Below are 27,884 nucleotides of genomic sequence, written 5' to 3' on the forward strand. Positions count from 1 at the left end.
TACATAGGAAACTGGAGCCCACTCTGCTGGCACAGATCCTTTGCATAACAGAATGAGGTCCCTCAATTCCAAAGTTTCACAACAGCGAAATCCACACTGTCAAAAGTATTGTGCAGCCAAGGTTTCAGCAACAGTATTTTCTGTCTTCTGCTCTTTCCTGTCAGTGTTAGAAGACACTGCCCTGTTTCCTATTATTTCGTGTTATTCTAGAGAGCACCATATGGTTGCAAATCTTTACCAAATAAGTTCATAACACTTCTCAGTCTTTATATGGTTAACTGGTGATCTCTTTAGCAAAAAAAAACCTGAAGTCCACAGCTGATCCAAGGCAGTACATAGCAGCGTTCCTAGCCTGTGTCTGTTTTGTTAATTACAAGATCTGCAGGGTCTAATCTCTTCCCCACAGACCCATGGCACCAGTTGGTGAGGTCTACGCTCCTTAGGACTGTTTCTTTTGGGGGGTATTTGTCTTTGAATCATTTCCAGACAAATTCTGCCAACAACTGAATAGTGTAAGCCTCCACTGTGAGGTTTTCAGGGCCACAAAACCCCATCCACACAGAGCCAAACAATGAGCACACATAGCATCAACTCTTTAAGACCAGCAGAAACATCCAGAAGTCTACTAATTATCTAGATATCTAGTCTCCTTTTTGACAGGTTATTAATGTAGACAACTCAAAATCTGGACCCTAAATGCTTCTGCTGAAGCAACATCATGCCATCTGTTAACATTATCACTTTTGTTCCAGTGGCAGGTGAAGTCATTACACAGATAAAGTTGGTAGGGTACAATCTCACGTTGTCTTTACAATGGGAGACCTCCAACTGAGTCCCAGTAGGAGATGGACAGGTTTGGATTCTTGCCACAACCACTGAGACACCTGACAGAGTAGAAGCAAGCGCTCACTGCCACTGTTGAATGTGGGGCCCATCAGAACTAAGGAATCCATCACCTGCACTCCCTCACAGAGCTTTCCTTGATGTTCTGGGGGCCACTCAGGACAGGTGCCAGAGGTCAGAGATTGTGAATGATTTCCATGCAGGGGGAAAAAAAAAGAGAGAGAGAGAGAGAGAAATGAGAACTAACATAGTTCAATAGACCTTTCATCCTGGAAGGGCTGTGCATTCAGAGATTGACAGCCTTCTGTGAATCATGCAGTACTACAGCCGTAGCCAGAAAAGCAGATTAGATAATATTGACAATCAGTGCCTATTCAAATGCCCATTTTAGCTGAAAGAAATGCTACAGAGATCAAAGAATAATATTTAGGATACAAAATCTCACTTTATTATTATGTAATGTAATAGACATAAATGCGTATAGTTCTTAACTAAATAAAATGGTTATATACCACCTTACTTCTTATGACATTCATCACAGAAAGCTACTCAGTGCAGTCCAGTATTGTGTTAGGGAAATGAGAGGAGCACTTATTCTTTCACATTAGTTAACGTGTCAAAAGCTTTTCATCTCAAAGATATTAAATGGTAAGAACAGTGTGTTTCAACTTCTAAATTGTCATACATCAAAGATTTTGGAGGACTTCTTTTTTAAATTGACAGTTGTCATTTAATATACAGCATGATCCAAAGCACATTATTTCTGAATGTTACTAGGGAGATTTCATTGGCTTTTGTGACATTTCCAGTCTTTGTTATAATTGGCTAACAGCTTTTTTAACCTACTGTCATTTTAGAAATAGTGTACCTGGTGGTCTGGAGTACCACATCTTCTGTTTTCTCTTTTCTTTGTGGTCCAAAAATGTTACCTTAATGATAAAAAGTGACATTATTTTAAAAGATAAGAAACACCAAAATTATTTTCTATCTGACCTTTACAGTTACCAGAACAAGCAGCTTCTGTTAGCAAAATAGTTCAAGCCTTTTATTACAAAGGATATTTGGCAGTGTTCCATAAGAAAAAAAAATACACGTAGCTCTTGTCAGGGGAAGTCATTAAGACCTCTCTCTTTATGCCAGGCTAACATTTTAACAAAAAATAAAATTCTAGGTATTTTAAGATGGAGGGGTAAGTGAGCTGTGAGAGGCAGGAATATTTCACACTATGCTTTTGTGAAACTACTAATGTAGTTTTATGTCTTTGATTGCGCCACATTGAAGCAAATACAGTGGCTTTACCAAAGAGTTCAAGGAAATTTTGGTGACCTTCATTTCCCAGCTGCACATTTATGCATTTGGAGTTTTCTTCTTCACCCCAGCATGTTGTGCTGTTAGAACAACACTCCTTCTTTATGTGGGAGAAAGAAAAAGAAAACAGATAAAGTCACTGAAAGGCTTGAGGTGACTAAGTCACCGTATTTATAATTTTTTAAATAATTATGGCTACTTCCCAGCTGAGTTGTTTTTTCCAGGTAAAAGTTTACAAACCAATTGTTTGCTCCACTCCATACATCTGGTAATCAATTTTACAGGTTGCCACATAACTTTAGAGGTGGAAGTGCTTGAGAATTCAAAGACATCCAGCACAGAGCCTTTCAACTGCTGTTGTTGTTCTGGTTCTTCAGCCCAAGAAAGGATAATACATGTCTTGCTATAAGCTCGCATGACAAAGATGTCACTGATCCTTAAGAAAATTATATGAGTCAAATTACAATACAGACAAGATTTAGAACAAAGCCCTTTTTCTTGTTGAAGCAGTTTGCTGCTTTACTGTCTTGCTCAGCTGGTGGTACTGCACGTAGCCTACAAATGGACAGAATACATTTTAGGTTCATGAAAGAAAAAAATACTATTTAAAATTATAAGATTCCTTTAAGAAAATAATTGGAGGCAGTAACAGTCATTAACTCTGGAATACATAATTCATCCCACAGTTCTTCATAAAAAGCGAACTCTGTTGCACGCCACATTATTAAACAATATATGAGTTAAAAATCTTCCTCAAAGATGCACGGCCTAAAACCTGAAAAATTATACTATATGCAAATTGTCATAAAGGACTGACTTTACTGACCATTTCTTTGTGTTTGGGGGATAAATTTCTGCATGGCATAATATTTCCACTTGCATTGGTTTCCTGGCATGAAAATGTTTATTGCACTCATTAGCTAAGAGGATGTCGGCACTGGTCCAATGAACACAGATCTGCCTTCTGATTTCAGCCATTAAATTGCAATGGGATTCATACGCTTAACATTGTGGGTGTGAGAATAATAAAATGGAACTCCATCTTTAGCCCAGTTACCATGGATGCAGTTAAAGGTCATAGTGGCAGCTGCTAACTAGTTGCCTTTTTAGCTGTATTTCCCTCCTGCTATGTGTTTTTGTGTACCTTAGTGTCTGCAGGTCTGCCTTAGAGCAATTCCACTTCCTTAACTTGGCTTATGGGTGTCTTCTACAACATGATGGGTGCATTCCCATAAATATGGTTGCTACAGGCATCCTTTTATTCAATTATTCATGTTTTAATGGGAAATGAATGTAAAGGCCTTAAAAAAAATAGCAACACAGCCTGGTCAGCATCCCGAATTATTTTCATTTTCTGCATTCTGCTTCGCATTCCTAACTGAGGGGAAAAAGAAAATGTATATAGTGAATTCCCATCTCCATTTAAGCTCATAATGGGTTCAGGCACCGAGGCATTCACAATGTGGAACATCAACCACTACTTCTCCATTCGGCCCCAAGTCCTAGGAGTTAATTCCCTGTACTGCCTGAAGTGTCAGAGTAATTACCGCTGATCAGCCCTATTTCTCAGCGCTCTGTCCTGCTTTGAGAGGCACCCTGTTTATTGATGCACCGCCACATCATCACAGTGCTTTCATTCAGACAAGCTGCTTAATCGAAAGGTTTTGGACAATGCCGGATTTTCAAAGAGAAGAAGTGGAAAAAAATTAAAAGTAGCCAAGTAAAATAAAGTGAATGGTAAAGAAATCTGAAAGCTCTACAAAATATTTCCTTATGTCAACACTTCAGTTCAATAGATTTTTAAACTCCTGTTCATTTCCAAAAGAAGGTACTGTGAGTCTTTTCTGTGGTGACTCAACAACGTGATCTCGTCCTTTTTGAAGATTTTTAAGAGCACAGGGCTGGAAGCCCTCCTTGAGGAAAGTTTATTGTTTTTCGTTCCATTTATACACAGACTATGACTGTGTCAACCTCTATGAAACACAATACAAAGGAACTTTTTTAAAAAAAGTTTGTTCCCCTCTGTTTTAAAGATACATTTATATAACTTGTCATTTCAAGAAAATAAATTAAGTACTATCTGAGCCAAATGTTTCAGTTCCACACAAGGGTGTCTTCCGGTTGTGTTTGGCAGGGTGCCACTTTATCCATTTTATTTCAAATACAATGTGAAACTTTTAATATAGTATATAAGTACAAATGCTATAAAGTCGACACTGCTACTAATTCATGCTTGTCCTCTCCTTTCACTTCTGTGAATTTTAGAGGGTGGCTGAAACTTGCGCTGAATTCATTTCAACCTGAATTCTATCAGGCTTTGTGAGGTTGTAAAGAGAGAGAAGAGAGATTTATCTGGACCAGCATTTTCTTTTTGTTTGCCTCAATTGAGTTGCTCTTGGACAAAGTTCTCATAAGTCTGTGGCTACCCAGTTTAGTTTAATATCTTTTACCCAGAGAAGCAATTGCCGCATGGAAGAGGAAACGAACACATAATGACAAATACAAATGCAAACAAATCAGTTACTTAACTGTTTGCTGAGATTTTTTAATGACATCACTCCCTTTGTGGCTTTGCTTCATTAAAAAATAACGGTAAGTTTCATGAGTTGCTCAACAGTGTTGTTGAAAATATCAGAACACTGCTATGCCATCAGTGTCTTCAGTTTTACTGTTTCTTCCACCATACTTTTAATCAGAGAATTTCATCTTGTGCCTTGTTTACTGTTGATATTTTCTGGCTGATTGGATAGGAATGACATTTTGACAATTTACTGTAGCAGTAAGCACTGTACAAACAAAAGGTGCTGATGAAAACTCGGAACCCATTATTATGTAAATTATGGCTGACTAACACAGATTCCATCTCCCAGTCACCATCATTGAGACCAGTTTTACTCAATGATAATAATTTTCATGATTGCAGTCTTCAGAGAGATCAGAAATATGCTTTAGCTGTTGCATTTATCTACTGCAGGTACTTGACCCTTAATTAAATTCTGAAACTTTTTTATATAATAAAGTAAAATACAGCTGACACTTCTATTCAAACAAAGAGCATGAAACATAGATCTACCAAATAAGATAAAGGTGTTTCAGACTTACCTTGCTGTAATGCTAGTAAACACAAAGACTTCAACATCTTTTGAAAAAGAGCTTGAAGTTTAAAAAAAAAAAAAAAAGCATAAGTTGAGCAATTTAAATGTTGCACTTCAGGGCTGTGTTTGCTGAATCCTGGTCTGACTCTGTAAAATAATCTTGAACTTTATATTAAAATATGCAGGATTGGGGGAAAAAAAAAACATCACGAATGAGATTTGAGTATAAATAGGTGGTGTTTGTCTGCTCACATACATTATCGCCATCATAAGTGCAGAAAGGAAAATAAAATAATAGGTTAGTTAATGTTCCCCACTAACTTTCATAATACAGTACTCTCCAAAATCTTGAAAATCGTGCTCTATAAAAGCATTCCTCATAGAAACAGATTAGAAGCAACTCAAGGGGCAGCACCACTGAGCTAGTGTTCTACTGCTAACGTATACACAAATGACGAAACATTCTGTAAACACATCAGCTAATTGGTTTAATGTACATACATATTCAAGAATATGTTCCAAAAACAAGACCAGGGAGAAGGGGTACACTGTGGAGAAAAAGGGAGTGAGGCTTTTCATTTAATATTTTCATTTTTTAAGACAGCTCTGCACCCTTTCAGTGGATGTTTAACTTCCCATTCTCTCGTTACTTTCCCTTCTTCCCCTCTCCACATCCCGTCAGTTTTCCTCTCTCCTCTCCAGTTTCCCGTCCAGTTTCTCAAAAGAGAAAATGGCTATTTCAGGTAAGCTGTTAGTAATCAGGCTTAAAAAGAGGTGGAGTACTACAAAAATGGAGAATCAGTATCTCTTTAGACATAAGGCTTTGCTAAACTGTCAGTTCATAGAGCCAATGAGCTAAGAAAAGTAATTACTTAAGTGGATTTCATGAAGAGTAGAAAGATGATTGTGCCACATTAAATAACAATTGTATCCTTAATGATGTGTTGGACTATAATACAAACATCCTTCTACCATTATATGCACTACAATATACCTTTCTAATTACTCTGGTGGCTTCCTGTTCCTTTATTAAGACGCTATGCTTTCAGAGACTATGTAAGCATTATGTGAGCTTTTTTTGTAAAAAAGCTACAGGGAGTGCAGCTGCATGGTCATTGATAAATTGGTTATAAATTACTGACATATTGTCTATGAATATAATTATTATTTTATTCTTTTTTCTTTCCTTCATGATTTTTTTCTTACAAAAGATCTAATGAAATTAAATAAAATTACTTCTCCGGGTTTCTTTGGTATTTCTAGATACGTAATATAACTACAGATAATTAATATGGCAGATTCATAACAACATAGCACACTTAAGAGACAAAGTTAGAATAGAGTAGATAATTTAGTATTGTTCATTTCAGTGATTTCTTGCTTATGGTCTGTGAACCCTTTGAGACCCTTGGGCTTCCTGTCAGTGGTCCCTGAAAAAGCTGTTTTATTATCTGAGACCTTAAATATACTACATGCATATTCCTGTCCACAAAAAAACATTTTCAGATTGTCTCCGAACTCAGAAAGGTTGAAAATCACTTCTCATTTTCACTGCCCATATTCCATCCCTTGGAGATATAAATCCTATCAATCAGTATGCTTTCTGTAATTTCTGGAGTAACTGTTGTGCAATCTCTGACCACTCATTAGTTTTGATTTTCTTAAGTTCTATCAGCACAGGGAGTTTACACTTGGACCCAGTCAAAGTTTGCACACATTAATAATCCCTTTGGAAAAATAATAATAACAATAAAAGAAAAAAAAGAGCTTGTTTATGTGGAAAATCCTCAAAGTATATAGAAGGATCGAGGAACAGGAAAGAAGTCATAAAATTGGACAATTCTGGATTCTCTGTCAGAGTTTCACTTTTACAGTGGAAAATTTAATGCAGAAAGAAATCTAAATAAATGAACAAAATAAAATGTGCGAAGTAGTTTTTTCTTCTCTGTTGTCTCTTAGTGTAGATGCACTCCTTTAGCTCCTAACTCCTGTTCATCTACTACCTATTAATACCATATTGTGATAATTCTATGAACAGTCCACTCTACTTCTATGCACATTGCACAACAGTCTCAAATCAGGTAGTCAAAGCCACATCTTAGGAATTTTATCAATAAAACTGATAGAACATTGTCCAAGTTACTTTTCACTGCTGGTGACCCAAAGTTAGATATGACAAAGGAGAACAATATTCTTCTTTTGAAAACCAGATTTGATCTTTTCCGAATATGCCATTAATATGAAAAATATGTATGACCAAACTCTTTGGTGGTTCTCAGTAACATTATATACCCTTTGCAAAAAACCTAAGATATTTTACAGCTAGTTTCATATTTGACTGATCACACACTGTCAAGTTGAGGAAACACTGTCCATAATTTGAAATAAAATCCATTTATGAAATTCATAAGAACAACCTACTTGGTTGTACATTCCTACAACTAACTTGGTAGCTATGTATTTTCTCTTTAGTTCAGAATTATTGCTGGTACAGTAAGAGCTCTGTGCTTAGATTGCGTGCTAGGCAGAATTATGGGAATCTTTAAAAATCCTCTGCTGTGCTACTGTGTTGGCTAAACTGAAGATTAGTCAATGGTCTTTGGAAAGCAAGCAAAGCAGACCCTGTGTTACTTCATTTGAACAATATATATTTAGCCATATATTTCTTCTTTCACATTCAGTCTCAAGAAGCCCAAGCCAAAAAAATTGTTTCCAAGTAGAACTGCAACTAATTTTTGAACTAGGATGAGCAAGTAGAAACTGGAAATAACTTTTCATTCTTACCTGGACTCCTTTTCTTCTGCAGTTTCCTTTTCTCAATACTTACCAGAATTAGGTAAGTATTTACATTACACTTACCATGAGGTGACCAATCCTATCTGTCCATTTTCTGGGAGAGGACATCTATAGATCTTCTGCTTTGTTCTGAAACATCAGAAGTTACCTGCCATGGAGATTAAATCCAAAAAAAAAAAATCCTTTCTTCAAAGTTAAAATAAAATAGCGAAAATGCATAGCATGTGGCATTTTCATCTGCGTTCTGAGGGAATAAATGTTGCTTGGGAAAGAATAAAAATGAGAAGCTCAGCAAAGAAGGTTACATATAGCGTCTGAGGACTTAGAATTTTCAGATCACACATCCTCCTGCATGCTGCAGACAATGGTAAGTCAGTCTATCTTAAAGTCTGGGAAAAACGACTTTCTCCCAAACTAATAGCTCGTATACATGAACCATAATTTACATCTGGAACACTGAGAACTTCATTCAGCAAGAAATGTCAACTACGTTTAGGCACCTAAGTGAAAATTTTCAGTCATAGAAACCTTAGGTCAGAAACTGCATTTCTTTTCAGTGCCCAGATTCTGCTGGGACATTGATTTTGAACAAGGAGTTTAATATTCCTTCTTACCTGAAGTTCTTGTACCTAGTAATGCTTCTGCCTAAGAAAAGAATTGAATTTCCCAACTTTCTGCCATGTTAGGGAACAACCTTTGGTTTCCAGGTGCTTTTCTGGTCCAGATCACTAGCTGGAGGGAAACTGAGGCACATAGACATAAAATGACTTTCATAAGATTGTAGGCAAAGTGCTGTGGAGATAGGAAGAGAGCCTACATATGAAATCTGTATCTGAAACACAAGTCCATTCTTCTCCTGTTGAAAGAGGAAATACTGTAAGAGTGCAATTCTGATTAGCTGCTAAGGTTTATGGCCAAGATGGAATATGTTTTTGCAAAATTGACCCTTCAGTACCCTCGGTGCTTAGGCAGTGCACCACACCTACCATGGTATGTAGATCTGTTTCTCCAGACAGCCTGCATATAAGCATTCATCTGAAGAGTGTTCACCTCGTATCTCTTTGCTTACAAGCAAGCCAGTGGATTTTGTGTTGCTGCGCTTAGAGGCATACAGCATCAGGCTGTGTAAGCTATTCACAGGGAAAATGGTGCTGAGATGCAGCGGTGCCTGTTCCAGCAGTGCGTGAGCTTTAGAAGCTAATAGAAGTACAAAACTGGATTTGTAATGAGACATTTCACCTCCATTTTTACTAGAGTATCAGGAAGCAGATTCTTCTGACGCTGTGAAGGGTGTTGCCTGTTGCACGCAGTTGCCTGTTCCTCAGTGCTGGTCCTGAAGGTGCTGCAGAGGTTTTGCATTCCACCTTGGAGTGAGTTGGACTTATGAACTGGAACTGAGATCAGAACTGGCAGCCAGACTCATGCCAAATTGAAGTTTTATTTATTTGGTCATTTCACTGCAAGGTAGACACTGTGTCTGTGGTTTACATCTTTAAAATCAAATAAACTATTTATATATGTTGAAGAACTGTAGGACACATAGGCCTTATTCACTAATATTTTTATGGTTTCTTTACACTTGACAAGTAAAGAATTTGTGAAAGTGGTTTTTGTACCCAAATCCCACTGATTTCTTGTTGGTTTGTGTGTGTGTGTGTGTGTGTGTGTGTGTGTGTGTGTGTGTTTAAATTAAGAAAAGGTATGATCTAGATTAGTAACATAGACTCAGCTATCACTTTCCCTAACATGGAGCATGGACACATCTGAAAGATTTTTTAATGCTTTTTTTTTTCTTTAATCTGAATACAACTGATGAAAACTTAAGAAAACACCATCAACTTTTATCTACTTAACACTGTCGTATTATTTATCATATGAGGATACCTTGTATGAATTTCAGGTCAGAGTGGAAAAGTAAATAAGAGTGCTTTTTTTCCCTTCCATCCCGATAATATTGTTTTGTTTACAACACCATGGAAAGCCTTATGCAAATTTTCTTGCTACACCATATCCATTATACCTTAAAGAGAAAACAGGCTAATAAAAATTCTCAAAACAGCTATTACTTGTAGAAAAGGAAACTGAAAGGTCTACAGTCTCTCAAAGTGTCATTGTTATTAGCTCAAGCTTCAGCTTCCTCTAGCCTAAGCTAGGGGAAGAAATCAGAAACGTTCTTTCATAGTGACAAATTCCTGTGAGCTCCAGATGAAGCCAGCAAAGCCACAGAAAGGCTATTGTCTGGGCTCATATTTTGGTCCTGCAGGCAAGGGAGCTCCTGGATGTTTTCGCTTCGGCTGAAAGTTTGTCAGGTTGCTCCTTCACACACCTTCATGGCTACACCACCTGCTGAACGCATTGCAGGATATGTGGAAAGGTGTTAGTAGTTTCAGTCTGCGTTATGTCATCCTAAAGCACAATCTTTCTGTGCACTTTGCACTATGAGGGCAGGAAACCAGTATCTTTCGTAGTAATGACTTCCAGTTTACAGCCTTCATTTGTTATATTTCCTCAATAGCTGTTGTGTTGAGATTAACTGCATAAATGGTCTGCAGCTGGCTGTTATGAATTAAGGGAGTTTAATCAAAGTATTTCTAATGTACAGCATAATGATAATACATGGGGGAAGTACTATTTAAGAGATAATGATGGCTTCAGAAGATCACTGTTGTAATGTTTAGTGCATATGCCTTCAGCATTGAATTTGTTGTTGTTCTGAATATGCTTAATGGATCAGTGAAAAGCTGCCTAATGTGGGATTGTTTGATGGGGCTGACAGAGCTGGAATTAGCCCATTGCTGTTTACTGCATACAGCCATTAAGATTAATTGCTGCCAGATAATTTTGACTGTTTTTATCTTCGGGAAAAAGTGTCACTAATGGGTTTATAAATTGGTTCACTATTACTAATAGTAAGGCCAGTGTAACAGGAGAGGATGTCAGCAGCTAATTCTAAAGATAAAGGTAAAAAGTATGAAGTACTATATGACTTGCTAGTTTTAAGGGATAATGTTATCTAATAACAGACAGACTGATATATGATGCTCATTAATGCTATTTCCCGGGCTTTGGGTTGAACCTAATAGATGCTAATAAAGTCTTATTTGATGTACCATTAAAAAGCTCAATCTGTTTTCTGCATTAATGCGCAATGTTGTTTATCACATTTTCAGTGACTAAAACCCAAACCTTCAATCTGTTACATAACTAAACTGTATCAGGCTAGTTATACCTATTTTTGCCTTTGTTTAGAGGCATGGAAAAATTTATAGGGCAACCACTATCCTGTATGTACTGTATGCAATTTGCATCACTCAGCATCCTGTCAACAAGGACAATACTTCAGATTTTTTGTAAGGTATCTTCTTTTGCATATTTCATCACTGGTAAATTCTGCAAAGCACTCAATCTAAGAAAGAAATTAGTTGGTTTGCAAGTGTTAAAAAAACAGTGGTGTGATATGGGCAAAAGATTGTCCAAGGAGGACAAACCCACATTAGAGGTTAATAGTCTGGTACACCACATATACATGCATGTGTAGTGCCTCTAATTTGCTGTGTATTAAAATGAAAGTCCTTTGTGCACTGAGTCTCAAATATATCCCTTGTATCTAAGGGCACTGACAAGGGAGTGGGAAGAACATACACTAAATAGATAGAAACACGGACAAGGAATGCTTAATGAAGAGGGAAAACCAATAACTCATGGGTAGTGAAGTTGTTCTTTTCTCAAGCAGAGATAGTGTAAATTATGAAGTTATTCCCTTCTTGAGTCAAAAGAGCATTTGTATTTTTCATTACCAATTCTTATACTGTGCTGAGAACATCTTCAGTGTTTTTGAAGGGCTGTGGATAGTGAAACAGCTCTCATCTAAAAAAAGGTGATCTCCAGAAACACCAGGAAAAGCTTTAAGCACTATGTTTCCCTTTCAGAATGCTAGCGTTTGAGGATATTTGAGCAGCAAAAAGGAAAAAATTATTGGATGCTAGGATCTGTTCTGCTGTATTTGCTCTTTCTACTGTAGCATTCCAGGTGGCATTTTATTTCTTTGCCATTAAGGTCATGAAGTCTTTATCCTGGTTTAGACCCTTTTCCCGTGCAGCATTCTCACCTTTTGCTAAGCTTATATCATCTGACTACCTATTACATGTAGGAGAGTGGTTGCAGTCTGAACATTCTTCCCTCTATTTACGTCTGAGCATTGCACAGTGCTGCCTGGACATATCTATTCAGTCTTGGAGGTTTTTTATGTTTGGATTCTGATTTCCTTCTCTCAGATATGCCCCACCACTGGCTACATTATCCATATCCAATCAATCATTTTCCAATTAAACCTTTGTCTGTACACAGATCTAGCACTGTTTTGACTTAAATCGATTTAGAATCAGTTTCATTAATTCAGTACAAACTCTATGTAGATACATTAATGTTGGCTTACAAGCAGCTTATTTTGGTTTACTTTTAACTCAATATAAGTTAAACCATGCTCTGTCAGGCTTATATTGATTTAAAAGAGCTGACACAACCGATATCACTGTTTTAGCTACATTGATTTTAAATCCTGTTCTTAGTTAAAGCAATGCAATTTGCACATAGTCCCAAATTTTGCTCCCAAAAAGTGTTGCCAGTGTTTCCAAGCACAGCCCTTTATAGATGCCCATTAGCCTCTCCTTTCTATTGTTAATGATTCTAAATAATGTCTTGAGGCAAGTCTTGATTAGGTTGTTAACCAAGCACTCTGTGGCAGGCAATTTAGGATGATAGTTAACACAAAAATTATTCCAGAATAAGGTATGGTGTTGTTTAAATGTAGAGTGGCTGTACTGGAGCACTTCAGTGTAGAGACATTTGGACAGAACAGGATATCCCTCCCCTGCTCCAGAAGGGAATAGATCCCCTGTTCCTCCAGCCCAGATGCCTTAGGCACCTTACAGCATCTCAAAGGGTGAAAAACAGTTCAGTTTACTTATTTGAATGATAACTCCCTCTCATTCTGAGTCAAGAATGTTGGGGTTTTTTTGGAGTTTTAAGTAATCTGCATACAAAGTAAATGGTCAGGCAGAGAGAAAAGGCAAGAAGGAAAGACAGAGAGAGAGAAGGAGATCTAAGGATGTTTTAGGCAGAACTGAAAATCTGGCAAGTTAGACAGAGTCCTCTCACAGTGGTATCTTATTTTGTGAAGAAGGTCCTCTACCTCGCAGATGCACCTGTTTTGGGTCATGCCGCACGTGCAGTGGCATGCCTCCTAATCTGCTGTTTGATACAAAGCTGCTCTGATTATGGATTTGCAGAAACAGCATGTTCATCCTGAACAATCTTTTCCGAACCAAACACAGATTTTGGACTGCTTAATCTAAAAGCAGCAGTCACTAAGCTTACCTGACTGTTTCTAACCCAATATCTGCAAAACTGTATCTTGCAGAACTCGGGGCCTGATCTTCTGTACAGTAAAGCCAATCTAATACAGACGGGGCTTTACTAAGTTTACATACTAGCACCAGTGCCAAAGAATACAAGGAATACAAGGAACCTGTATTTATTCTGTAGTACAGCGTAAATGCAACTTGATCAGTTTTTCCTGAAAAACTTGATTTTTTTTTTTTTTTTTTCTGTAAAGGAGAACTATCAAAACTTATGTTCATTCTCAAAATGAGCACCTGAACTTCCTAAACTTCCAAGCTCACAGCTGCTTGTGGCAGTATGTGAATGGCAGCTGTCTCACTGGAGAAGAGATTCCGCCTTGCAGTCCTGGAGGAACGCTTGGACTCAGCACAGTCCCAGACAGCCCCTCAAGATCCTAGATGAAGGTACTGGCCTGTTATAAAGTTACTCTAAGCACTATTTTTTTTTCTACCATATATGTTCCATAATGTACAAACTGAGGACAATGGGCTTTTTCCAAACTTTCACTTTCTCTTCACATTCACTAATTCCATACAATTGCCTGGAGCAAAACCACCCCCATTAGTTTCTTGAGCAAGAAGCAGTGTTACTGCAGGGCACGGTCATATCCACACAGATCTTGGGACACTGTTTCCCCGGGTCATTTGCACAGTCCCATGTCAGTGACTCTTGTGTAATTAATATTACCAAGAATAGGACTCAACATCAGATCTGCATTGTGGTACCTACCAGGACCTGCAGGACACTATGAGGGGACTTACTCAGGGGAACAGACTTTATCTGTAGCCAGTTTAAAGCAGAAACTTCACTAAGGTGCTTTACAGCACTGCCTTTCACTTTTTATTGACTGAATAGGAAACCCTACGAGACTAAGTTCCTACCTCAGACATTTCATTTAGGCATCTAAATTTAGACACTGCAAAGAGCTGTATAATTTTCTTTCTTTCAGAAAGATTTTTGGTTTGATTGTTTTCTTTCAGGATGAAATTCATCCCTCTGCAACAGCCATGTTCAGGATGGAGAACTCCTCTTTCTTTTTAAACTCTCATTCAAAGACCTTATTTCAAAGCAGAGTAAACCCCATATTAAGCCTCACGAAGTCCTGTTCAGGTTTAGCCATCCAGCAAGATCTCTGTCTTGGAAAGGATCTATGCCTAGAGGGATGCAGAGCATTTAGTCTGACCCATTAAGCAGGTACAAGTTTGACCACACAGTCCTGTGTCTCACTTCAGCCGAAAAGGTTGGGGAATTTGTCAGGCCCCTGGAAGTTATTAAGTGTTACATTAATTGCTTCTTTTCACTTGCCACCTTCTTGAGCTTTTACAGTTCATATTTTTGAACTTTTCTCCACAGTCCAGACCATTAGGAATGTCTTTTTATTTTTTTTACCCTTAGTAAAAGCAGCGGTTATCAGGTAATAACGGGATTTTTGAAGCTGAGGCATTAAAAATACCAAGAGTGGCAAAATGATTAAATCAGAAGTCTTGCCAACATCATAAGATGTCTTTCTGTCCTTTCAAGACTGGTCTACGTATATCTGTTTGAAGCAATTTCTCAAATGAAATTGCATTTTTTTACGTATACACAGACTTACATGGATGAAACCAGGCCATGGATAAATGTTGTGAAAGCGTGGGCTGATAGATCCTGCAGCCATTCTATCTGTCAATGTCAAAAATTCCTTGTCTGATTCATTAAATGTTATTCTATCACCACACAAAGATATGTGGGGTGCTTTCCAAAACTGAAGTATGAGTGTAGAGATGGCAAAACTTTCTCTCCCTAAATTCACACTTGAAAATGATATGCTGAAATTTTCAAATTGACCTAATTAAGAATACTGTGAACAAATGGAGAGATTTAACACAACAAATGAAATAAGTTGGATTTTAAAAAAATAAATTCAAGGCATGGCAATATTATCCTGAAATTAAACTCTTTAATATGGAAGATTGTCTCAGCTTCAGACAGTTTCAGGCCAATTCTTCCCAGACTGCAGCTATTACCTCAAAAAATTACATAACTTGCCTTTTTTCTGAAAATCGCTGGAGCCCGACTGGTGCTCCGTTATTAACATCAGAGCTGTCAGCATCTCAGAGAGGCAAGAGAAGAAAGCAAAGCATTCCTACCAGTAGCAACAAAACCATATTTGCACTTAGAGAAATCTTCCTTCAATCCTCTTTGCTCCAAGCAGAGAACTACTTACAGTACAGTGTGCTGAAGGTGGGATTCATTTCACTTTTGCTATCTATGAGTTAGAAGCCTCTATTAGATGTCTATAAGTAAGAGTCAGCTTGACTCCCTCTCTAGACAATGAGGAGAGAAAGGCACCTCTAGAGGGTGATTCATCCCATCTGAAGACAGGTATCGAAGAGAGATAGAAGGAATCACCCTTTGGAGATGCCTATCTCTTTCCAGTGACTACAAAGGGAGTCTGTGGTGTGCGGCTTAAACTTGACAGCTGAAGTTATGTGAGATGAAATCTAATCCTAAGCATAAATAACACAGGTGGAGCTTTACTTGCCTGTACTGAACAGAAAGTTATTAGTGATGTTATTGAAAGTGTTCTGCATTAAAAATTCACATAGTGTTTGGTGCTTATTAGCAAGCATGAATTAATGTAACACAGTGAGTATAACTACACTGCTATGTCATCAGTGTCTGAGACTCAGTAAAAGGTAGGAATGGCAAACTTATGAAGGGATCATGATTCCTAAGGGAACTTGGGGCCCTGACCAGCTTTGAGTGCTCTTGTTTCTCAGCGCTACTTGTTTAAGAACTGTCCCACAGTAATGACAACCATGGACATCTTTTACCATCTAAGCACCTTTTAACCTGTTCTAGATGATATCCTAACAGCATGACACGTTTGTTGACTTTTCATACTACTGGATATTTACAGGATGTGGAACTACATTATAAAAAAAACTCTTAAAAACTTAGAACACACTTCTTTCACATCATGTGTACTAAGTCTTCAGACAATCAAAATATTATTCATTTTAGTTGTGAATCTGAAGGTAGGCAAAAAAATGTATTCACCTGGAAAGTGTAATCCATGTGGCACCAACGGATTTGCTTACACATTGCTTCAGACTAATTCCATCGAGTGTCAATGGAGACTTGTGAAGTAACAGCTCTTGACCCTGGCTCTCCTCTAGGTTCCATCCAATGTCCCAGTGACACCAAAGCTTCTTTATTTCAGTTCAAAGACTGACATTAGACAGGGTTGTGCTGGAGCTAATGAGGCTGCTGGGCGTTATGCCACGACATGCTGCAGGATCTAGCACGATAGGGTTGACTGAGGGTGCAAAGCCTTCTGAAAATGTGGCAGAAGTAATGGCATAAGCCAGCACAACAGAAAATCAGGATTCCAGTGTCTAAGCCATTCTCTGGCCTTTTTTTGTTTGTTTGTTTGTTTTTGTAGCAATGTGGGGATATTCAAATGGACTTCATCTGGTCATGGCTTTGGCTGTATTAATGCGGGAAACCAAAGTTTAGCTTTTGCTTTTCCAGCCCCTACTAAACAGGACATCAAAAGTAGAAGCATTCAAAATACCTCTGCAGCCTTACTATTTATCTTTAATAATATCTTCTCAAAGACAAAATTACATAGACATAGTGTTATGATTGGGCTCAAAATTTTAAAGGCTCTTTCAAATCAACCTTGTCACCACCCAGCCTGCTGAACTTTGCCATGGGCGTCCATATAGCTAAGATTTCACATCAATAATTTTCCTCTGATTTAAATCCAATTGAGTAGAGAACAGAGGCCTTTTTATTTAGTTTCAAGAGACTTCTTTGGAAGATCTAAATTCAAGTGTATCTGAGTATTTCATCACTACTTAGATGTTCTGTCAGCTCTGTCTTTTAAATCTAGGTATTTTTAGTATTCTTAGTGTAACACATGCATGAGAAAATACTGTAGCTGTGAAAGTCCAGATTGTGCAATCTACTAACCTAGAAGGTACTGTCACATTTATGTGCCCTATATTTTATTCATCCATAACTCAAATAAATGCAGATTTTTTATAGAAATTTATCTTTAGCCCTTTCCTTGCTTTCCAGTCCTCAGTGTTTGGAATTTGAGAATCAGGTCATCTGGATAAAAACTACAGTATTTGCTTATATGCTATGCATCCTCAGTAAGCAGCACTACACAAATAAACTGTATTTTACACCATCCTATAGGAGAATTTTCAAAATATTTCAACTGGATGGATTTCATTTCATTGTTCATAAAGATATCAATTTGTTTTTCATGGTATTCTCCACCCTTAGGCAAATAAAACTAAAATCAGAAATTTATATTTAAATCATCCATCTATAGAGAATGATTTATAAAGTGCCACTTACTCGGAGAATATTTCAGTCTAAGTTATCTAATGGTTTTCTAAAATTAGATGCTACTTTCAAAAATCAAAACTGTTGGAGTTATTAACATAGCACCTTTTTAGAGAGATTACAACATACACAAACATCTGGGAAAAATTCTGGAAGAACAAGTTGTGTCAGATTTGAATGTGTTTAAAGCAACACATTAAAAGTACTGGCAAGGTTACATTTGTAGGAAGAAGCAAATTGGTTGAAACCCTGACCCCACTGAAATTAATGAGATTTCACCCTTTGTCTTTACTATTCAGATATGTCCCCAGTGACCATGACCATGAGAAAGATTCTTGCACAAGGACATTTGAAATGGTAGGCTCTGTCTCTTGAAACAGTAGGTACATTTAGCATTTCTGTGCTTCAGTATTTCTTGCAGCCAGTGCACAATATGTGTCCCAGCTTGAAGGCTTCTAATAGTTGATAGAAGATAAAAATAAATGTTGCTATTTACAGATCCAAAAATTCTTCAGAGCAGGAGTGAAAATGTTTTGACTGTTTCATAAAACAAGTGTGAAAAATGGGCAGTGAATAATTTTGAAAGGGTCAATATTAAATGTGCATTGCCGCAGATAAATCCCAGCTAGAAATTAGAGCAAACTTGAGTAAAAAATAAATAAAAGGACCAGATCTTCACTCTGCAGACTCAGTCTCCAGTTTCCTGTATTGGAGTGTTGTGTCTTCAATGCTCCTGTCCTTCATAAAAGCATATTCTAGTATCTCCTAAGATTTAGTGATTTTTATGGGGCCACTACTTTCTTTCAATCACTTGATTTTATGGGGTCAAAAGTCCACACTACATTCCAGGATGCCTCTGACCCTTGAAAGTACATTGCATGAGATCTAAAGGCAGCAACTAGCTCCCAAAAGCAAGAGCCAGGTTGCCAGAGAACTTAAAAGTACCACAAAAAATAGAGATGGGAAAGATTTGGGAAGATCTGGGGAAAGAGGAGAAAGCTAAGAAAGGAAGCACTGAAGGAGACGATTGGAAGGACACCATGAGAAGTGCTCGGGTCTGACTCTATGAGGCAATACAGCACTAACTACACTGAGAAAAACCAATTGGGTCATAAAAATCAAACCTAGTAAAATAAAAATTGTGAAAGAAAAGAAAGAGGGTTGAACCCAGGAAGATGGAAAGGGACAAGGTGTTAGAAAGGATTTAGCAAAGTATTGGCTCAAGGACTGCCCTGGCTTTCCCAAAAGCAGCAGCAGCTACAAGACCAGTTCGGCAGGCCCCACGGCCCCCATCAGCATGTCTTCCTTCCCCTGCCTGTCTGGTGCTGCAGAGGCTTTCAGCTGCTGTGGCAGAAGCAAAACTCAGTTTTGGTTCTAGTCCTGCAGAGTCCTGATGTTGCTGGCTGTCAGAAACACCCATCATTACTGAATCTCTAACAGATTCAAGAATGATCTGGGGCAGCTACCAGAAAAAAGACTCGATCTTTCACATTAAAAGAAAAAAACAAAGTCAATATTTTCTACTCATTAGGAAATGCTCACTGCCTACGGCCTGCAGCTTGGTGGTCCTGGCTTCACCACATGCCCAATTTAAATCCTGTAAATAGGATATTGTCTTCAAAGGCACAACTTCTGTCTCTAAAGTTAGTCATATTATGAAGGACCTTCATATTATGAAGGACCATATTATGCCAAGGACCTTCACTGATTGAAATGCTAATGTGTAAAACCCTTTGCTAGCTACAGTACAACTGGGACAAAATAGTGTGATTTGTTAATAGACAACCTATCACTCTTTTCTTCAAGGATTACTTAAGTGCCTCAGTAAAATCTGAGACAAAAAAAAAAAAAAAAAAAAAAAAAAGCATTGATCAAAAGCATTTGGATTTTCTGAAAGTTCTTCTTCGGGGGAATACTCCAAAGTTGCATGCCTCTCATATTGTTTTGTATGTTAGTGTTATGAAAAAGCTGTGTGAACACTGAGCTGACCATGCTTAGGGATGGAACAAAGATAGCAAAACATTAAAGAAGTTTATGAATGTCTCCAGAAGAGAAGAAAGTGAGGTGAAAGGACAGCATGGTAGCAGGTGAAATTCAATGAATGCAGGTTAAAGTTTGTGGAAAAAGGAATAATTTGAACTACAGAGAGCTCTGAGTTTAAAGAGGGATGAATTTAAAGAGAAGTAAGTATAAGTTAATGAAAGTACCTTCTGAAAGTGAAAAGTGGTGTTTGCTGCTGTGTTGTTTGCTGAAAGAAGTTTGGCATCCTAGAAGGCATCAAAGAAGAAAAGAAAGCAATGATACGTAAATTTCTATAACGTTGGTATATGACAGTGGCATAGGATTAGTGGGCAAACCATCTTTTCAAGAGCTATTCTCTCAAAAAAAAGAAAAATGCGTAGCAGAAAAATATAGAGATTCAAAAATGTTTGTGAAAATCATTAAAAGACATGAGATAAGGAGGTGAAAAATGAGTTTTTCAAGAAAAGGTTATATAGCTAGTGCTTTTGCACATTAACCTCCTCTAATGACAGATCACTTTCTGACCAAGTAGTTACCAGTGTACCAGTAAAAGATTCTGGAAAGTTGAGCTAAGATATAAATGTAGACTCAGCCCTGGACAAGCCCAGCACAGCAATTCTTATGTCAAAACCACTTGCCATCACCGTTAAGTTCATGTTTTGGCTGCATGACAATTCCTGTCCCTGCTTGGATCCCCTGTCTAAACTCTGACCTCACTGGCTACAAGAAACTTGACAGGGGTGAGATCTAAGAGACGCTCCAGTTCTTACAGATTTATAGGGATCAGGGTAGAGGTGAGGATACCCCTAAATGTTTTGATGTTGCACCTTCTCAGGTGGAGAACATGCAATGAAGTGTGACTTCATAACTGACCAAATAAGTCAAAAGCTTCTGTCAGTTCTGGCACCTTCCTAGAAACAAAGATCCATCAGACTAGATACAGATTCACAGAAAATCAGATTTCATTAGTTCCAGAGCTCAAGGCACTGTTGATCTGTTGTTTCAAAATTCACCTCTCCATTCTTATGGAACAACCAGGCACAAGGATACCTCTTTACCAACAGGTAAAGTTGCATCTGGTCTGCTCTTGCAGGGAGCTCTTCAGGTATTTTATAGTAAGCAAGATGATGTTTAGGGTCAGGATTTTCTCTGTACTTCAGGATTGGCATTGGACAGGTCTAGAGTTTGAATCCCACTGAATGCTTACTTTTTACTCAGGCCTGTCCTGGATGTTAGGCTTACTGGGGTAATGGACAAATTTGTTACAGAAACAACAAACAATTTAAATGATGTAGACCTTCTGAACCCTAATACAGCCATTGTATTGCACATGTGACAAATACAGACAATGCCACCTAGAAAACCATGGGCAGATGTTAACAACCACTTTCCTGAGCAGTGTAAAACAGTTGCTGCACTATTTCTGTCCCCACCTTCTCCACAATTCCACCATGAGAAAAAGCTTTACAGTCCTTTAAATTCCTAAAGATCCTAATAGACCAGATCCCCAAAATCATGAACATTATGTATTTAAGTTTTAAGCATTGTTGCACGTACATATCCACATAGAAGTATGAATCTGAATATCAGTCCAAAGACCGTGGAGTAGATTGGCCCATTCGATGCAATTAAATAAATCCTGCACAAGAATGTATCTTTTCATTTTTATTTTCCTCTTCTTAGTCAATAACAACTAGTAACTTATTTTGTAGTTTAGACTATTAACGTCTTCCCTTTAACTCTCATCTTCAGTAAAATTTTTCTTAATTCTGCTCCAGACTCTTTCTTCTTTTAAAATCTAATTATATCCTTATTATCTGTCCATGCTACCTCCCTTCTCCCCATTCACTGTGCTCTGTTTCTTACCCTACCATACCTTACTGGCAAATTCTTATCTTCACCAGTCTTTGAAATCACTTACTCCTCACCAACTACTTATCAGTTTACCACCTCTTTGAGTGCTGGCTGCATCAATATTGATAAAATAAATGATCTTGAGGCCATTTTCTGCACTGAGAAAATCTAGCACAGAGTGATACTCATTCACACTCCCTTATCTTCTGAGATAGGCTGGCCAGAGCCAAACCCCCAGAAGTGGCCTCTGTTAATTCCCAAATTCTGCCCAGGAACTGTTTGAAAAGTACTGAATGACTCAGGGCTAAACAAAACATATCAGAACATTCAGATTTTCTGAAATGGACAGCCTGGTTCTGGTACCACCTCTAACACTCTTAAATTTACTATCACAGCCACATTCACCCGCAGCAGAAACAACATCTCAGGCAGTAATGTACATAACAGCTGATTCTTGTGGTTTGCAAGAACTGTAATTCTGAACCAGAATCAAGTCTTTCCCCCCCCCTATTTAAACTGATTTCTAGCTTTAAAGTTTAGTCGTTGGCTTGTCAGATGCTGATAACTCTAAAGCTGCCTGAAGCCAATCCAGCCTCTCTGCTGAGCAGGCAGCATGTTATTTTTTGCCATAAAGGAAACAACTTTGAAAGGCAGCTTGTTGACTGTGTAAAGGATGGATGTAGAGGACTTGCATTCAGAGCCAATGCTTTTCCTGCCATCTTCCCCAAAGAGACGTTAAACCTGGAAACCAGCAGTTTCATAGGCAAATTCTAGGCTTAGGCATAATCAAATAGTCTCAGCAAGCAAAATTACTGCACATCAGCTAGGCTGTGGCAACTGTCCACCACAAACACGAGATAACGGGACATACATTAGTCCACAGTGAAAAGGGGCGAACCTATGCCAAATTACTCTGAATATACCATGGGCTAAGAGCGTTTGCACAGGCTGTTATTGAGACTGAGCTGATGCATGGCAACAGTTAACCAGAGTAATTTGATCATGCGTCTGGTCTCAAAGACAAAATAGACTCTAAATTGCTACTATGGCATATAGGAGACGTAGCGATGACATTCTGTTGCATTACCGTCTGACCTAAAAAGAGAATAAAAGATATACTCCTTTCCACCATTTTAACACAACGTTTTTACCAGCCTGAATTATGAAAACAAAAAAAATGCTATATTTAAACCTATAAAGTGCAGTTTATTCCACTTTGATAAGGCATAACTTTTTTTAGCAATTGTAATCTGTAACATTACAGCCTTAGGAGGTAATTTACTAAATAGGACAAAATTAGCTGATTTTTGGACCATTTAAAGGAACGTTGCTGTTGAAAGCATATAAAATGTATTAAAGTAATCTCTAAAGTCTTTACCCCTGCTTGAGATTTTAATTTACTCAGAGCTAATAAATTATCCCCTTTCAGAAGCTATTGAAAATTTGCACTTACATCCCTTTTAAAACTTAATGCGTTCAATTGAATCCCGAGCAATTTATACACACATACACAGCGCTTGAGGTGGTCACTCCACCAAGGTGAAGGCTGAAAAGAGGTTAGATTAGCACTAACTCCTCTGCCCTTTGGGACCGCCGGGTGCTATTAATGAATGTGAATTCCCTCCGCCCCCGGAGCTCTCCCTCTTTGCACGCACTGGTCTGGCTGTCGGGTAATTACTTTTCCACAACAGCATTTAACAAAATGCCGTGTTCAGAACCCGGGCCCATTTTCTCTCTGGCTGAAGGATGCGGCTGTAATCAGGGTAGGGAGCTGCAGATCTGGGTCACCCCACCGCTCAGGTTAGCTGGGACACAAAGGCTTGCTTCATCTCAGGCAGGTCTCCGTGTTACAGTTGCGCACTTATCAGAAATATTTTTTCAGGCTATCAATTATTATATTTGAGCATTGCATCCTGGCTCTGGGGAGCCCTTAGCAAGCTGTAGCAAAAAATCAATCCAGTTTTACAACTTTTACCTTGGCACAGCTCCAACTCTTTATCTACCTCATGCAGTTATTTAAAGATGCGGTGGCTTTTTTTCTTTTCCTTCTGGTGCAGATATATTCCCAGGTAGGACTTGCCCTTGTTGTCTGTAGGATCCTTTATCTGGGTGAGTTTGGGTGGGGTTAAACTGTGATGCTGCTTTGGTGACAATCGGGGCACCCTTGTCTGGCTGGGTACGATGCACCCAGCTCTCCCAGGCATTGCGTGTTTGGTGGCAGCAGCCTTCTTATTTCAGCAAGCCTACACATGTGTCAGAGCCCACTCTCCTTCAGATTGCTTTAAAATTGCCAGCAGCTGCAAGTAATGGCAACCGAACATTTCTCCACATGTTTATTTCCAGCTTTATTTTCCCAGTGCGAACCTGACCTGAGAGGTACTGGGCCAGACTTGCCCTCAGTATGCGCATCCACAGGGCAGCTTGGCCCACCTTCACCAGGAGGGGTTATGGATCAAAGCGGCAACCTTTCAAATGCAGACAGCTCTGCTCTCTCAAAAGGTGACTGCCTCCCAGATGGTAGGGAAATTTGGATCGCAAAAAACAGTCTTAGATATTATTGCGTCAGTGTAGGCTGCAAAAACAGACAGCAGATGCTGGTCTTCAGTGGAGTTATGAAGGAATAGGCATTAAAGAAGAAAATCTATCTTAGAGCTGTACTTTGAAGGGGTTTAATGTTTATTTTAGAAGCAGACCCAGTTTCTATTTCCCTATTGAACACAGAGCACGCAGAAGCTCACAGAGCCACTAATCAGATTGCACGGGCTTCCATGTTTCTTATTCTCCACTTTTCAGCTGAAAAATGTGTTTTACCACTTCCCTTTACAGTCATTTTATTAAATTCCCTCACAGCAGTTAGCTCAAGGGCTGAGAGGCATCCTTTCATTTACAGCATGCAAGCTGATAAAGAGCAAATGCTGGAAAGCCCAAAAAGTGTGGGTTTGACTTATTCTGCCTGCACAAACCAGCCATGGACCTGATCACAAGAGAGACTCTGAAAGGCCATGGCAGCACGTGTATCCACATTCTCACTGGGCGTAGATGGCAACTAACTTCTCCTTCCCTGTGTGAGAGAGGAATGGTGAAAAAATGGGCCTGGGGACTGCTGGCTAAGGGGGAATAACCCCTGTTTTACCTGACCCACAACCTGCTCTCAGAAAGGTTTCACCCCTCAGCCCATTGGAGCCAGTACAGACTTGTGTGTCCAGTAGTAATGGCTATGCAATGCAGCAAGACCAAATCCCTACAATCTCCATAATGTGGTGTAATTCAGTTTTGTGTCATTTAACAAATTCCCTAAATATAACTCAATTTGTGGAACTGGTGTCATAAGCAAGGTAACTAATGAGGTTTTTTCTCCTCCCAAGTACCTTCCATCTCTGAGTTTGTTTTAATTTGGGCTCAAAGGTGAAGTAGGAGATAGCTTGATCGGTGTTATTGAGAGTGCTCCCAACAAAAGGGCTAACAGTTTTGGTTTTGCTATTTCATTGTTAGAACTCATTTCCCTGTATCTCCTTCAAATCAGTATTTACAACACGTCAATGATGTCATGTTGGTACCTTTCACCTATTTAATTTGATTAGTTTTATTTATTTATTTATTTATTTAGCCTTGCTTAAAGTCTGTAGCATCAGGTATTTGACTGCTAACTGTATTTCAGGAGTGTATGAGACAGTTTGTCTGAGCATACTAAACTTCTGGGTTCCTTTTAGAATAATAGATGCTAAAAATATATATAAAGTAATGCTACTGAAAACAAATTTTCTGCTTTTTTTCTCTTCTTATGGGAAAAAAAATACAAAACAAGAAAAAATTCTAACCTCGTTGTAGTCGAAGTAGAACTAGATGGTTGAAGCCATTCTTGCTAACTTGTGAAATCAAACTTTGCAGGGAAAACCAAGAGGGATTTACATTTTGTGACTCATATTAAGAAAAAAATCAAGAAAATCAAAATTTGGGTTCAAGCTTCTGATTTCATTTCTCAGTTAAGGTTGGAGCGCTTGCTGGAACTTTCTGTTTCCTGGCTTTTGTTGATTTCTGTCATTCAAGAATCATGAAGTAAATATTTATTAACATGGGAACTCTCCTCCCTTCCTGCCCTTCAGATTTGTGCTTCTTATGCTAATGAACTTACTTTAACAAGGGAACCACATTCCTCCTGGGTCTGCATCAGTTCTGGTGCCAACACATTAGTTATTTAAATGTAGTTTTATATTAATTTTTTATATTGTAATGCATTGTTCCCTGCAAATATACATGTAGTGGGTTTTCAACAGTAAACAAATATACATTAAAGATATCACTAGCTGGAAACCTTTCATCTTTCCTTTTACTTCCTGTGATGCTGGTGGCCATTTCTTGCTCTTGGCCTCCAAATTTTCTCAGTCATCCGCTTTCCCTTCAACACTTCTTTTGCAGTGACCACCACCAGGGAGTTTAGTTTCTGCTTTCTGAAAAAGGCTATTGATGCAGATGAAGGTTCTGAAACAACACATTTTCCATGTGCTCAGCATTTGTCTTTAGTATCCTCAAAGTACAACAGAAAGGTTTGCAGTCTGAATTTTGCAGTCTGAATTTTGTAAGCCATCGAATGAAACAGGAGCTTAATTATTTGCAAAGCAGTGATACTTAGGAAAATATATGGAAGGAAAATATAGGAATTGTACTATACTTTCTTACCAATCAAAAAGAAAGATATACTAACCAAATGCCTTCAGATGTATTTCTATGATGTGTAGGAAACATACCATGAGAAATGGTGTTACTTGCCAATTAAGTGAAAATGACAACTACTGTTCTATGCAAGGCAGGGAAAGTAATGCATCCAAGTGAAATACTTCTAGATTGAGAAGTGGAAACTAAACTCCACACATCATTTTGCCAGAACTACCATGTATCTTAGTAGTATATCAAACATGCAGGTCTGAATGCGGCCAAGATTCTCCATTTTGGGTCATTAAAAATGATAGGATATTTTGGGTTCAGGAGCGGACAGATATTGTATGATTTGACCACAACATTAAAGGTTCTGACAGTGTTTGCCCAAGAGTCCTAAAGACACATAAACATGAAAACAATGAACTATTAACTGAGGTGTATGTGAAGTATCATTTTATAAGCCTCAGTTCTAGGGAAGTAGAAGACAGTTGTTGAGTCCCCGGTCATTGAAAAAATGCTTCATAGTTGATTCAGGGAGCTACAGACCAGACTCTGACCTCTGAAGCAGGTAAATAAAAGAAACAACAGTAAAGTAGAAAATTATTAGACACCTATATAAATATAATGTAAATATCACAGGAAGAATCAATTGGGCTTTTGTGAAAGGGAGTCCACTCTCACAGATCAATGAAAGTTCTCTGAGGAGTCATAATGGTTATGGGTGATGGTGACCCAATGATTCTGTACTTACATTTTGGAAAAGTATTCAATGAGGTCCCTTTAAAAGAGATTTCTGAAGAAATTAAGCTTTGTGAGTAAGAGAGAAGGCCCTTTCATGCATTAATAATTGGTCTAAAGAGAGGAAAAAGTAGGTGGGAATAAATGGTCAGTTCTCACAATGGAAAGCTATTAACATTGGAGTTCTCAAGAGTCCGTGGTATGAGTGTTATCCAGTGTCTTAATAAATGACCTCAAACAGAAAGCACACTCAGGTGACAAAGTGCATCAGTGACACAGAATAACTCAGGACACTCAAAAGTGTTACTAATGGCAAAGTATTTCAGAAGACTTTTTGCATATTGACTGGTCAACGTCAACTGAAATTAAATGACCTTGACAAAGTAATGTACATGTGGCATGGAATAATGAGCTATGAACTACTGCTATGAACTTACTACTACTACTCCCACTGCTACTATGAACTAACTCAGTAATGTAATGTTGGAGTTGAGTATGGTTTTCTGCAAACATTAGTTCAATGATGAGAAGCAGTCAAAAAGGCAAAAAAATCTAATCCTGAGTAGTGAATACAGTTTAGCTTAATAGTAGATTTTGTGAAATTTAGAAAAAAAATAGGAGAGAGGAGAATATTAACAGCAAAAATCGGTAGGATGGAGTAGCTTATTTACAAAGAGGGGCTTTATAGCCTAAAACACCAGCAGCACTCTAGAAGTCCATTTGGAAAAAGAGAGTAGAAGCATTATGTTTTATAATAGAAGTACAAATGGTCACCTACAGAATATATTCTATGCCAGATTTAAAACAGATGAGAAAAACATGATTATT

At 38.2% G+C, this 27,884-nt stretch overlaps 1 long non-coding RNA gene across 2 annotated transcripts in view; it reads left to right on the forward strand.

The window, feature by feature from the left end:
- LOC124417622 overlaps positions 1-27,884 on the forward strand; it is a 118,875-nt gene that overhangs the window by 41,129 nt on the left and 49,862 nt on the right. Inside the window, exon 3 of one of the 2 annotated variants that reach the window (XR_006934378.1) lies at positions 13,657-13,846. The exons of the other annotated variant lie outside the window; for it this stretch is intronic. This is a non-coding gene — a long non-coding RNA (uncharacterized LOC124417622). Of the gene's footprint in view, positions 1-13,656; positions 13,847-27,884 lie in introns of those variants that run through there. 2 annotated transcript variants of the gene reach the window in all.

This window comes from Gallus gallus, chromosome 1 (assembly GCF_016699485.2).
Source record: "Gallus gallus isolate bGalGal1 chromosome 1, bGalGal1.mat.broiler.GRCg7b, whole genome shotgun sequence".
NCBI classification, from domain to species: domain Eukaryota; kingdom Metazoa; phylum Chordata; class Aves; order Galliformes; family Phasianidae; genus Gallus; species Gallus gallus.